Genomic DNA, 12,731 nt, shown 5'->3' with positions numbered 1-12,731 from the left:
TCTTACCCCCTGCCATCAGGCTTATTGGAAGGACTTACAGGCTGATAATCATTGTGTTTGGCCACATTATGAACGCACCTTACATGGCCATCAAATCCTGAAGTGGGATTTGAACCCAGAGCTTCTGGTCCAGAGGTAGGGATATTTTTTTATTCATTCACAGGATGTGGGCTTCGTAGGCTGGGCCAGCATTTATTGCCCATCCCTACGTGCCCTTGAGAAGGTGTGGTGAACTGCTGCCTTAAACGGCTGCAGTCCATGTGGTGTAGGTACACCCACTGTGCTGTTAGGGAGGGAGTTCCAGGAGTTTGACCCAGTGACAGTGGAGGGATGGTGCTATATTTCCAAGTCAGGATGGTGTGTGGCTTGGAGGGAAATTTCCAGGTGGTGGTGTTCCCATCGATCTGCTGCCCTTGTCCTTCTAGCTGGTAGCGGTTGTGGGTTTGGAAGGTGCTGTCTTGTAGATGGTGCACACTGCTGCTACTATGCGTCGGCAGTAGAGAAAGTGAATGTTTGTGGATGGGATACCAATCCAGCGGGCTGCTTTGTCCTGGATAGTGTTGAGCTTCTTGAGTGTTGTGGTAGCTGCACTCATCCAGACAACTGGAGAGTATTCCATCACACTCCTGACTTGTGCCTTGGTGGTGGACAGACTTTGGGGAGTCAGGAGGTGAGTTACTCGTTGCAGGATTCCTAGTCTTTGACCTGCTCTTGTAGCTACAGTTTTTATCTGGCTAGTCCAGTTCAGTTTCTGGTCAATGGCAACCCCCAGGATGTTGATAGTAGGTAATTCGGTGATGGTAATGTCATTGAAAGTCACGGGGCAATGGTTAGATTCTCTCTTGTTGGAGATGGTCATTGCCTGGCACCTTTGTGGCACGAATGTTACTTGCCACTTGTCAGCCCAAGCCTGGATATTGTCCAGGTCTTGTTGGATGTTATCACTGTACCACAGAACCTTCCCCCACCACCTATATAATGCAAATATTACCTGCCATTGTATGTTATCCAAGTCCTGCTGTGGGCTGCAATGGGCTGCTTCATTAATAGAGGAGTCATGAATGGAGCTGAACATTCGATTAATCGGAGAACAGACTTGCTTCTCAACTTTTCAAAGAGAGAAAGATCGTTGATGAAACAGCTAAAAATAGTTGGACTGAGGATGCTGACCTGAGGAACCTTAACAGTAATATCCTGAGGGTGTGAAAAGTGATCTCTGACAACCATAGCCATCTTCCTGTCTGTCAGGTATAAGGACAGCCACTGGAGAGTTTCCCATTGAATTCAGTTTTTCTAAGGATCCTTGTTACCATCCTCAGTTGAAAGCATCCATGATGTTGAAGGGAATTACTTTTACCTTTTCTCTGCTATTCAGCTCTTGTGTCCATGCTTGGATCAACACAGGGATGAGGCCTAGAGCCAAGTGGTTCTAGCAGAACCCAAACTGAGCATTGATGAGCAAGTTGTTTGCAAGCAGAAGCTGCTTGATAGAATTATTGTTGGCTCCTTCTATCACTTTCCTGGTGATTGGGAAGAGTTGATAGCAAGGTGATTGCCTGTAAGGGGCACTAGCTAACTCTCAGGCACAAATCGTACGACACCCAGACTGTTGTCAGGGTACATAACCTTTGACATGTCATTTACATTTAGCTGCTTCTTGATTTTGCATGGAGTAGACTAAGTTGACGAGAGGCTGAGATCATTGGTGGTTTTCTTACTCTTAATTATTTGACAATGACAAATGTTGATGGATATGTCATTACTAATCCAGCCTCCTAAAGGAACAAAATTCTTGCATTACACCCTGCCCCATGCTGGAAGATTTTGCTTAAAATGCCTTTGGTCAAGTCATTAATTAAATATATTGTACAATCCTACAGCCTCTTTGTAGTTTGAAGATGCAAATCCTCCATTCCATGTCTTATGTTAGTTTTCAATTCAGCTCTACACTTTACCTCCAAATCTGCATTAGGCATTCGTCATTGATGCACAGCCTTGGCAAAAGTGTTCTGAAAATTCAAGTCACTGGCTTCATTTTTTCTTTTGTGATGGGGTGGCTTCCATTTTATTGTGTGGGTGGTCACGAGCATGCAGCAGAATCAATCGCAAGCCTATTAAAGAAGCCCGATAATTTTTATTTCATTGGGCGGAATCATCCGCAGTGGGGGTCATGGTGAGCGTGAGCGGACAATATGGCAAGAAAGCCAAAAATCGGTTTCATGCCTTCGTGAAACCAGTTTGCGATTGTCTGCTCCACCTGTCAATGGCGGCCACATTTCCCACTGACCAACATCGGGGGGAACCTTAATTTTAATGAGTTTGCATTTCAATATTGTGCCCTCATGCCGGAATCATCTCCTCACGTAAAGTTTACCAGCCACGTTGACGTGACTTCAGAACGATGTGCTTCACGACCGCTTTAAAAGGCGGGTACCTGGCGAACTGAACATCGAGGGGAACTCGAAGGTGAGTGCACACAGCCTTGTGCAGCGCTTGCGAGCATCGCCCGTAAGACGCCAAGGAAGATGTGTCACGCATTTGGTGGAGGGGGGGTGGTTGCGGGGGCACAGTCAAATGGCTGATTCCCAGCTAGCTTTCAATGCAGTGTCGGGGCAAGGGCTGCAGTGTGGGGTGAGGCCAGGGGTGGGGACATGGGGCAATCAGCCCAGACTGGAGGAAGTACATAAGCACATGGTGGGGAGGTGGGGGTGGGGGGGGTGGGGGGAGGAGGGAAGCGACCATGCACTTGGAAAACTTTATCAAAAGTGAGCATTCTTCCGCAGCTGAGACTGTTCAGCTGCAGCTCCATTGACAGGCTTGGAGTTCGGCCTCTGAAGCTTTTCTGCCCACTCAAGCAACAGAAAAGCATGAAAGTGCCACCAAATGCTCCAGAACTTTTCACCCCTCGGGCGCAGACTGCAAATTAATGTGTGTTTTAGGGGGGCAGCCGAACAATTGGCCAACTGGGCAAGTTGTACCATCCCCTTGCGAAAAGTGGCCATGGTGCAGTCACTGGTGGAGGCCTCACAGCCCCTTGCAATGTCTTAATGAAAGTTTGGAGAGCATCCATCATAGTTGAAACTAACAGCGCAGCCTTGCAGCATGGGTTAGGAGAATGCCTGTGCCTGAGCTGAGAGCACAGCATGCAGTCCAGTGACTGAAGCTGCTGCCAATCGGTCAGGTAGAGTGGGGCAGAGGTGGGTGGGGTTTCGGACAGCCAATGAGCGCTCTACACGCTGGCCATCCAAGTGGTGGCCAGCACCCTCCAGCATGCATGAAGAGGCCTTTAGACTTAACCAAGAGAAGTTCTTAGTACACCCATGCTAACGCATGCGTCTGTCTCCTTGGTCCTGCAAGAGGAGATCATCAGGATCATGGAGCCTGGTGATTTAGTGGTCTGCCTCATGGCTGACAGGGAGCAGAGAAGAAGAAGATGAGAGCGGCGGAGGTGCCTGGCACGGCAAAGGGAGGAGCAACTCCCTCAAGATGAAAGAGCGAAGGACTTGCTTTGCACGCAGCTGAAGATCCACAGAGAGCCGTCGCTCGTATGCGCCTCGTTAGACTCAGAGCCTATAGATGGTACCTGTCGTTCCTGAAGATGACTGAGAACCAGTGTCGCCAAAGACTGCGCATGTCTAGGGAACTGGTCGGTCACATATGCCAGCTGCTGTAGGATTTGGCGCCACGGGGCATAGAGGGCATCCACTGTCAGGGGCCGTGAAAATGACTGCAGCCCTCAATTTTTACGCCACTGACTCCTTCCAGGGCTACATGGGTGGCCTGTGTGGGATCTCACAAGCCTCAACACACAAGTTTATCCAGGAGGTCATGGACGCCATTATCATGAAGACACAGAACTTTATGCATTTTGCATGGGTTCAGGAAAGCCAGGTAGCAAGAACGCTGGGATTTGCGCAGATCTCAGGCTTTCCACTGATGCAGGGTGCCAATGAGCGCACTTATGTGGTGCTCAGATCACCGTGGCAACAAGCAGTCAACTACATCGACTGCAAGGGCTTCCACGCGCTGAATGTTCAGCTGGTGTGCAACTGCCACAAACGCATCCTACAGGTCTGCACATGATTCCCAGGAACCATCCACGACTCCTACATCCTTGGCAGCTCAGATCCCTGACATTTTCCAGGGTCCAGAGAGGCTGCAGGGTTGGCTCCTCGAGGACAAGGGCTGCCCGCAGAGGACGTGATTGATGATGCCCATGCGGCAGAGCAGCGGTATGACAAGTCTCATGCCGTGATCCAGGCCTTGGTGGAACAAACAGTAGGCATCTTGAAAGTAAGGTTCCAGTGCCTCGATAGGTCTGGTGGAGACTGCAATACGCTCCCCGAGGGTGTCGCGCATCATCGTCGCTAGTTGCACATTCCACACCCTGGCGCTGCAAGGGGTGGAGGACCTGGCTGAGGAGGAGATGGAGGAGTTGCATGTCTCCTCCGATGAGGGGGATGTCAAAGGGGATGATGGCGATGAGGCCCTTGAAGGTGAGGGTGGCAACGATGAGGCCATTGCACTGGCCAGTGAGGCAGGCGCACTCGGGAGGTCCTCATAGTCCCAAGATTCGTGGAGGATGATGACGCAATGCAGTGAGGACAGGCCTGACATCCTCGCCTTGTACCTGTGAATGTTTGATTCCTGTGTGGCTGATGGCAGCGCTCATGCCCTCAGTGCTCAGGCTGATGTCATGGAGACGCAGTGGAAGCCCTAATAGTCACAAGATTCCAGGAGGATATAGATAACATGCAGTGAGGACACTCTGTAGATCTTCACATTGCCTCTGTGAGTGTCTGACTCCTGTCTGGCTCAGAGTAGCTGACTTGCGCTCAGTGCTCAGGGCCATATCATGGAGACCCAGCAGTGAAACTTTAAATACACCCGATCCTTTGTTAGCCTTCAGCACCTGAGCCCTTCAGGAGCACAGCGTCACAGGTCACAGATGCTGAAGAGATGGGGGTCCAGCCCCACCTCAAAGGTGCTGAGAGCACACAGAGAGAATGATGGAACTCTGTGACGCCTGCCCTCGGACACTCTGGCAGCAATGACAAGCACCATCGAGATGCAGGCAGCAGTAATGTATCCAGTGAGTGTGAAGCCGGACCATCACTTTGGCCTGAAGGTTACACACTGCACAGGGAAGAGGCCCTGGATTGAGACACCTGCCTTTATCTTATGCAGGAACCAAGGTTACACATCTGAGTGACACGAACACTGCTCATCATAACAAGGAGTTATAGGCAAGGAAAGATTTTTGGGAGTTTATTTATAATAGTGAACGTTACGTACAAGTGATTAACACCCGTACCCAAGCTGTGCAACTACGCCTTCTTAACCTTCCTAACCCTGCCGCTACATCTTGGTGCTCCCCCGATGTCCACAGCAGAGGTGGATGCAGCCTGCTGACTGATACTGCTACATCACTGTCTGTGACGGGCGCCCTCTCTAGAGGGCCCTGGCCTGCTTGGGGTGTCCTGCTGTGGGCCAGCTGCACTCTCCTCGGCCTGTGGAGCTGGAGCTGCGAAGATTACAGGAAGGGGGTATTTGGATCGGCTGGATATTCCTAGAGGCACCTGGGCAGATGACCTGGAGGGTCAAGCTGCTGGTGCTCCTCCCTATGGGTGCCCCACGGACCTTGGATGACTCCTTGAGGAGAAGGGGAAGTTGGAGTGAGATCAAGGTGGCCCACAACCCTCTTGCATTGACACTGTTGGAGGCTAACTATAGTGTCAGCGATGGAGTTCAGCCGGTGCAGCAGTGCAGGACTAATGTCCTGGATCATGGGCTCCATCCCAGCCGCGATCCTGACAGTGCTGACCTTGGTGCGTTGGCATGCCGACGCTATCACCTCAGACTGAAGGCAGACAGACTTCTCCATTGTCCCTTGCAATCTGGGGAGTGGACTAGACATCCCTTCTTGATGTTCCTGTGATTTTCTTTGCAGCTCCAACTGATTGTGGATTAAGTCCAGAGGCTCATCATCTGCCTCGGACTCAGCAGATTCCTTGCCTCTAGCAGTCCTCTGAATGCTGACAATCAAGGATGTCCCTGCCTCTGCCTGCCGTGGAACAGATTGTGTGCTGTCCTCACCAGATTGTGATCCTGAGGCTGCTCTACATCTAGCTCCCACCGAGGTGTGTGTTGCTTCACTGGTGGAGGGTGTGAGTGAGCGACGTGACAGGTCTTCAATGGTGCTGCCCTTAGGGTCCTTACCCGAGTTGCTCTCGGTGCTGGGGTCAGGGTCAAGGTTGCCTGAGGACGATGTGTCCGCTATGCCTAGGACAGTGAAGATTATTAGTTCCTAGCAGCCATGTTGAATGCAGAAGAGTAGGCTCTGAGTAGCATTGAGAGAGGATGATATGGTACAGGATTCTCTTGTGGGTGTTCATTGTCGACATCACTATTGCCACAGGAATGGTCCATGTCCTCTCCGGCCAGCTCCAACGAGCGACTCTCAAACGTAGCGGGGACCTTTATGTCCAGCACTCCACCCCCCCCCCACCCAGTCTGGGACCTGTCCCGTTGACACGCGATCTTGTCCTGCATAAAGACAGATGGAGAGAGTGAGGTTGCAGTGTATATGAGATGGGCTTGTGAATGGGTGATTTGAGATTGATGAGATGATTGACTTACCCTGGCAGCACAGACGAGATCATTCATCCTCTTTCTGCGCTGGATGGCTGACCTCTTGTGTGCAACGTTGGCACTGACCACCTCTGCCACCACCTCCCAAGCCAGAGTGGTGAGAGTGATGGGCCTCCTGCAGCCAGAGCCGGGGTAGAGGACATCACGGTGGGTCTCCACGGCATTCAGAAGGCACCCCAGGGATGTGTCATTGAATCGAGGGGTTGCGGTCTTCTTGGCTTTTGGGGCCATTTCTTCACTGGAGCAGTCCTGGGCTGGGAGCATTAAGAACTATGCAAGTGGCTGCAGTTTAAGTGTGGTGCCTGGAGTGAGGGATGGCAAGATAACAATGTGGCGGGCAAACCGGAGGCTGTCCACCAGCGATCTGGTATGTTTCCTGTGACTCCAGAACTTACGAGGCGGGAAGAGGTTGATATGAAAACCCGCCATTGCGACCAGCTGGTAAAACATTTTCACAGCCACTACCGCACTTAGTGCAAATCCGGGGTGATTCCGCCCAATGATTTTGCACACAATTGAGATAACAATCCAGGACAAAAATCCAAGTGATCAGTGCCCAAGTTTAGGTCACTATTATATTAAAAGGCACGTTTATAAAAAAAAAACGAATGGTAAATAAAGAACTGATGAGACCTTGGTACAAAATTGCGCTTTCCACAGTAAATTCCAAAAGGTGCAGGGTGATGCATTGTGATTAATCACAAGCCTCATCAATGAGGACAGGATCATGCTTGGTTGTGATGGTTCACTCAGTTGAATAGTTATTGTCTCAGCTCACAGATCCCAAGAAGAGCCACTTGTTTCAGAGTAGGAGAGAAATAAAGGAGATATAAATAAGACAAGCTTATTGAGTCCAAACTCTCGACTAGATCTTGTAAAGTATCATTGGCTCCTTCCAACAGACCTTGTATCGCATGCACTATTGTTGATTCCTTCCAAATCATTTAACTTCCCAAGGAAGGCGTGTAATCGCAGATTCAATTCAAAGAAGATAAAGTGTATAGTTTCCCCCTGATTCTTGAAGGTCATCGAAGGTCACCTGTGGGTATCTGTTTAACATCTCAATCTGTATTTCTCAACCCTGATCATCAATACCTCACAGTTGGTGTTTCCATCGTCCTAGCAGAGCTGTAAACCAGAATGTCTCACGGTGTATTTGATTAACTTTGTATTTACTTATCCAAGCACCTTTGAGGTTTTTGTGCATCAAATATGCAATCAGATACAAGTCATAAGAGCTAAGAGACAGACCGTTGGATGCTTCTGTGGAGCCTGTTTGACATATTGATTATTCTGTGGGAAGGCGAATTCTTCTAATCTCCAATCCTGCTGTGGTTTGTTAGTTTTGTATGTTAGTTCTGATAGTCTTATATCTACAATATTCAGGTAACTCGGCATTGTAAAAACCTTATTAATGGATTATTAATTACAGGCTGTGTATATATTCTTAAAATGGAAGCACCACCCTCAGCTAAGTGGTCAGGAGAGCAACCTGTATCCAGGCTCCATCAATATCATTGGACCAGCTGCTGAGATATGTGTGAAAATACCCAGGGATGGTTAACCAATTAATTTCCCCTCCCTTTGTGTGACACCTCTCCATGATAGTCGAGAGAAGGAACTCAGCAGATGAAGCATAGTGACATGAAGCTGTGTTCTACCACAGCAGCTTGGCACTGCCACCACAGGTTCCTGCTAATGAAAATAATTCCAGCTCTGCAATTGGCTGTTGCATCAGGTTTCCTCAATGGCTTAGCTGGTTGAGACACGGAGTGGCTTTCCAGTTCATAGCAGGAAGACCCAGCTTCCATTCCTGGCCCGAGCTATGTCGGGTGACGTGACTCACTACAGGAGCTCCTGTGCCCTGGGTTGGAGAAATGAAAGTCCAACAAGGTTCCTGGTCCTGATAAACATCCATGGACTCCTGATGCGTGTGAATGTCAGTTGAGGATGGAACCGGCTCAGTTACAATGCCTCTCAAGCTCTGCCAATACTAGATTCACAGATAAAGAATGTACAAGATGTGCTCAGTACCTGGGGAACAGCAAGAAGTTAATGTCTGAAGTGAAAGCAGAGGGAAGAAAATAAAATATTTATTTACCAATGGCCTTTATTGTGTGATAAAACATTTTAAAGGTCATTTCAATGACCTTTGTACTGTGAATGTGACTTGTTTCACCAGAACTTATGTTCATACTGTTACATTTGAGTTTTACTGAGACAGCCAGACTGTACAGTCATTAATGAAAGGGACAATGAACTAATTGTGTGAAGTTGCTGTTGGCAGACTGCACTATACGGGGCTGAGTGTTTGGAGTTGTGTCAGATAGCAGTGGGTTGGCACTCAAAATGTTTATGTAACTAAACCTCAAAGCGAAGTGAATGTATTTTTTTCACTGATATTCTCTCCTTTTGCCCTGAAGGTGCTGAGCATCAATGTCAAATGGTTCTATAAAAGCTTTCTGTTTTACTTTTAATCCAGATTTTAAAAAAGATGAGCGATATTTTCTCTTGCATAAAATTAGCATATTCAGCTACCTGTGTTTGCTCCCAGTGAAAGAAAACAAGCCAGGAATGTAAGAGAGACAGACATGTGAGAAAGCACGACCTCTCTGTCACATATCTGGCCCATGAGATCACAAGTTCAGCCCACTGTGGGAAAGACATGCAGTGCATTTTTTAATGTTCTCTAAAGATACAGAAAGCTGTGAAGTTCACCTAAAGGAGAGCTGTGTGTCTACATCTATGTCCAGAGGAAGAAAGAGCTTAGCAGTCTCCAAAAGCAATGTGACGATCTCCTCAAACATCTCAGTTCCATGTGTTTTCCAGCAAGTCTCCTCTCACTTCCTCCAAATAAATGGTGTGGCTATGGGTACCTGCATGGGCCCTGCTATGCCTGTCTCTTTATGGGGTATGTGGAACATTCCTTGTTCCAGTCCTACTCCAGCCCCCTCCCACAACTCTTTCTCCGGTACATCGATGATTACTTCAGTGCTGCTTCATGCTCTCGTCTGGACCTGGAAAAATTTATTAATTTTGCTTCCAATTTCCACCCCTCCATCATTTTCACATGGTCCATCTCTGACACTTCCCTTCCCTTCCTTGACCTCTCTGTCTCAATTTCTGGTGATAGACTGTCCACCAATATCCATTACAAGCCTACCGGCCCCCACAGCTACCTCGACTACAGCTCCTCACACCCTGCTTCCTGTAAGGACTCCATCCCATTCTCTCAGTTCCTTCGCCTCCGTCGCATCTGTTCTGATGATGCTACTTTCAAAAACAGTTCCTCTGATGTGTCTTCCTTCTTCCTTAACCGAGGTTTTCCACCCACGGTGGTTGACAGGGCCCTCAACCGTGTCCGGCCCATCTCCAGCGCATCCGCCCTCACACCTTCCTCTCCCTCCCAGAAACATGATAGGGTCCCCCTTGTCCTCTCTTATCACCCCACCAGCCTCTGCATTCAAAGGATCATCCTCCACCATTTCCGCCAACTCCAGCATGATGCCACCACCAAACACATCTTCCCTTCATCCCCCTTGGCGGCATTCCACAGGGATCATTCCCTCCGGGACACCCTGGTCCACTCCTCCATCACCCCCTACACCTCAACCCCCTCCCATGGCACCTTCTCATGCAACCGCAGAAGGTGCAACACCTGCCCCTTTACTTCCTCTCTCCTCACCGTCCAAAGGCCCAAACACTCCTTTCAAGTGAAGCAGCATTTCACTTGCACTTCCTTCAATTTAGTCTACTGCATTCGCTGCTCCCAATGCGGTTTCTTCTACTTTGGAGAGACCAAATGCAGACTGGGCGACCGCTTTGCAGAACACCCGTGGTCTGTCCGCAAGCATGACCCAGACCTCCCTGTCGCTTGCCATTTCAACACTCCACCCTGCTCTCATGCCCACATGTCCTTCCTTAGTCTGCTGCATTGTTCCAGTGAAGCTCAACGCAAAGTGGAGGAACAGCATCTCATCTTCCAGCTTGGCACTTTACAGCCTTCCGGACTGAATATTGAGTTTAACAATTTTAGATCATGAACTCTCTCCTCCATCCCCACCCACTTTCCGATCCCCCCATTTTCTTGCAATAATTTATATAGATTTTTCTTTTCCCACCTATTTCCATTATTTTTAAATGTATTTCCATCCATTGTTTTATTTCTACCCTTTAGCCTTTTTCGATTCCTTCAGCCCACCCCACCCCCACTAGGGTTATCTGTACCTTGCTTGTCCTGCTTTCTACCCTTAATTAGTACATTCCTTAGACAATATCACCACCTTCAACCACCTCTTTGTCCTTTTGTCTGTGATATCTTTGGTTATCTCCACCTATCACTGGCCCTCTATCCAGCTCTACTTGTTTCACCCTCCCCCCCCTCCCCCAACCAACCCCCCAAACCAGCTTCTTTTTCACCTCTCTTCTATTTTTACTTAGTTCTGTTGAAGGGTCTCGAAATGTTAACTGTGCTCCTCTCTGCAGATGCTGCCAGACCTGCTGACTTTTTCCAGGTATTTTTGTTTTTGTTTAGGAAATTACTCATCTTTGGGAACTTGCCGATAGATTTGGAAATTTATTCATTAAAGTTGAAAATTGAGTGTATTTTCCATCGCAATGTCTTATCCGTAATGATCTAGAATAATATAACCACCTGGACAATATTTACACTCCACAAACGCAGGTGTGCAACCCCTCAGGTACAGGAAATATAGCCCACAGTTTCACAGGCTTATTGACCTCCACCATCTGCCCTAGAAGATCAAGGGCAGTGGAAACACTATCACCTCCAAGTTCCACTCCAGATCACGTACCATCTTGACTTGGACATACATTGCTGTTCCTTTAGCGCCACAGAGTCAAAGTCCTGAAACTTCCTACCTAACAGCAGTGTGGGATGCAGTGACTCAAGAATAAAGCTCACTACCACTTCTGAACAGCAGCTGAGAATCGCCAGCAATGCCAATATTCCAAGAATGATTATCTTAAAAAGCACATGTTAACATTTTGGAAGGAAATCCGTTGTTTGCTATTTTAAGACAAGTGTTAATCCTCTAGCATAATTGATCCTATATTTTAGGTGACAAATGTTAATGCGCCACAACATTAACCTTATGCAATCACATACCTGGACAATTTAGCAACTTAACTGAGATACATAACCACGGATGTTGTAGTTTAAGGTACATTACAATATATTTGCATAAATAAGCACGTTGAGATTAGCTTTTGTAATAAATTATGCATTTTAAGATCTTTCAGGTAATTTCTGAAATGAGAAAATAATTCTCTTATGGATATGTATATAGCCAGATATGGATAAATAAATGAGCTCCTTCATTCCAGTAAACAATCTAAAATTCTGTTCCCTCTGTGCTTGATTCATCTGTGAAAGGTATGTTTTCCTTGACTCGCTATGTCACATCTGATGTCTGTGCAATAACATATTTCATTAGTTCTCATTGGTGTATGCGGTTAGAATTTCTGAAACTGAGAACTACTCAAATCATTCTTACAATCACGTGATACTTCTTCATGATTTGTCAAACCACAGATATTTTGTTTCCGAATGGCAGAGCCTGTGTTCTGCTCACTTGCAGCCTTCAGCAGCACCAACACTCAAGCTCAGCTGACCTCAGCCTTGACTTGTGAAGGGTCCTGTTGTTGCCAATGGACTGATCCTCCCCATGGGATTAAAAGGTGACAGCTTGTCGATCCTGGAACAACCTGCCTCTTGCTGACTTAACCCAGTTGCAATAATGGTCGCTGACGGTCATTTTCTTAGCAGAGGAGGCTTACTAGAGGCTGACAAGGAGAAGTGGAAAAGAATATTCATTACTTATTGATTACATAAATGCTCGGGTTTTTTTTTAGCTCAGTACTTCATATATGTATCTTAATTATTTACTTCTCTTTCTTACTGCCCCCGCCCCCCAATCACGTTTTCATGGTGTGTATAATACAGTCCCATGAAACGATGCAGCCCCACTTCCAGCTGGGAAGGAAAGTTTCGGGTCTGGTTGACTTTGACCTTGGGAACTCACAGAGGAGCCTCACTTCCATTAACAGCAGCCCCAGGG

The sequence above is a fragment of the Carcharodon carcharias genome, chromosome 1, assembly GCF_017639515.1.
Source record: "Carcharodon carcharias isolate sCarCar2 chromosome 1, sCarCar2.pri, whole genome shotgun sequence".
Classification (NCBI taxonomy): Eukaryota; Metazoa; Chordata; class Chondrichthyes; order Lamniformes; family Lamnidae; genus Carcharodon; species Carcharodon carcharias.
This window is presented reverse-complemented; position numbering follows the sequence as displayed.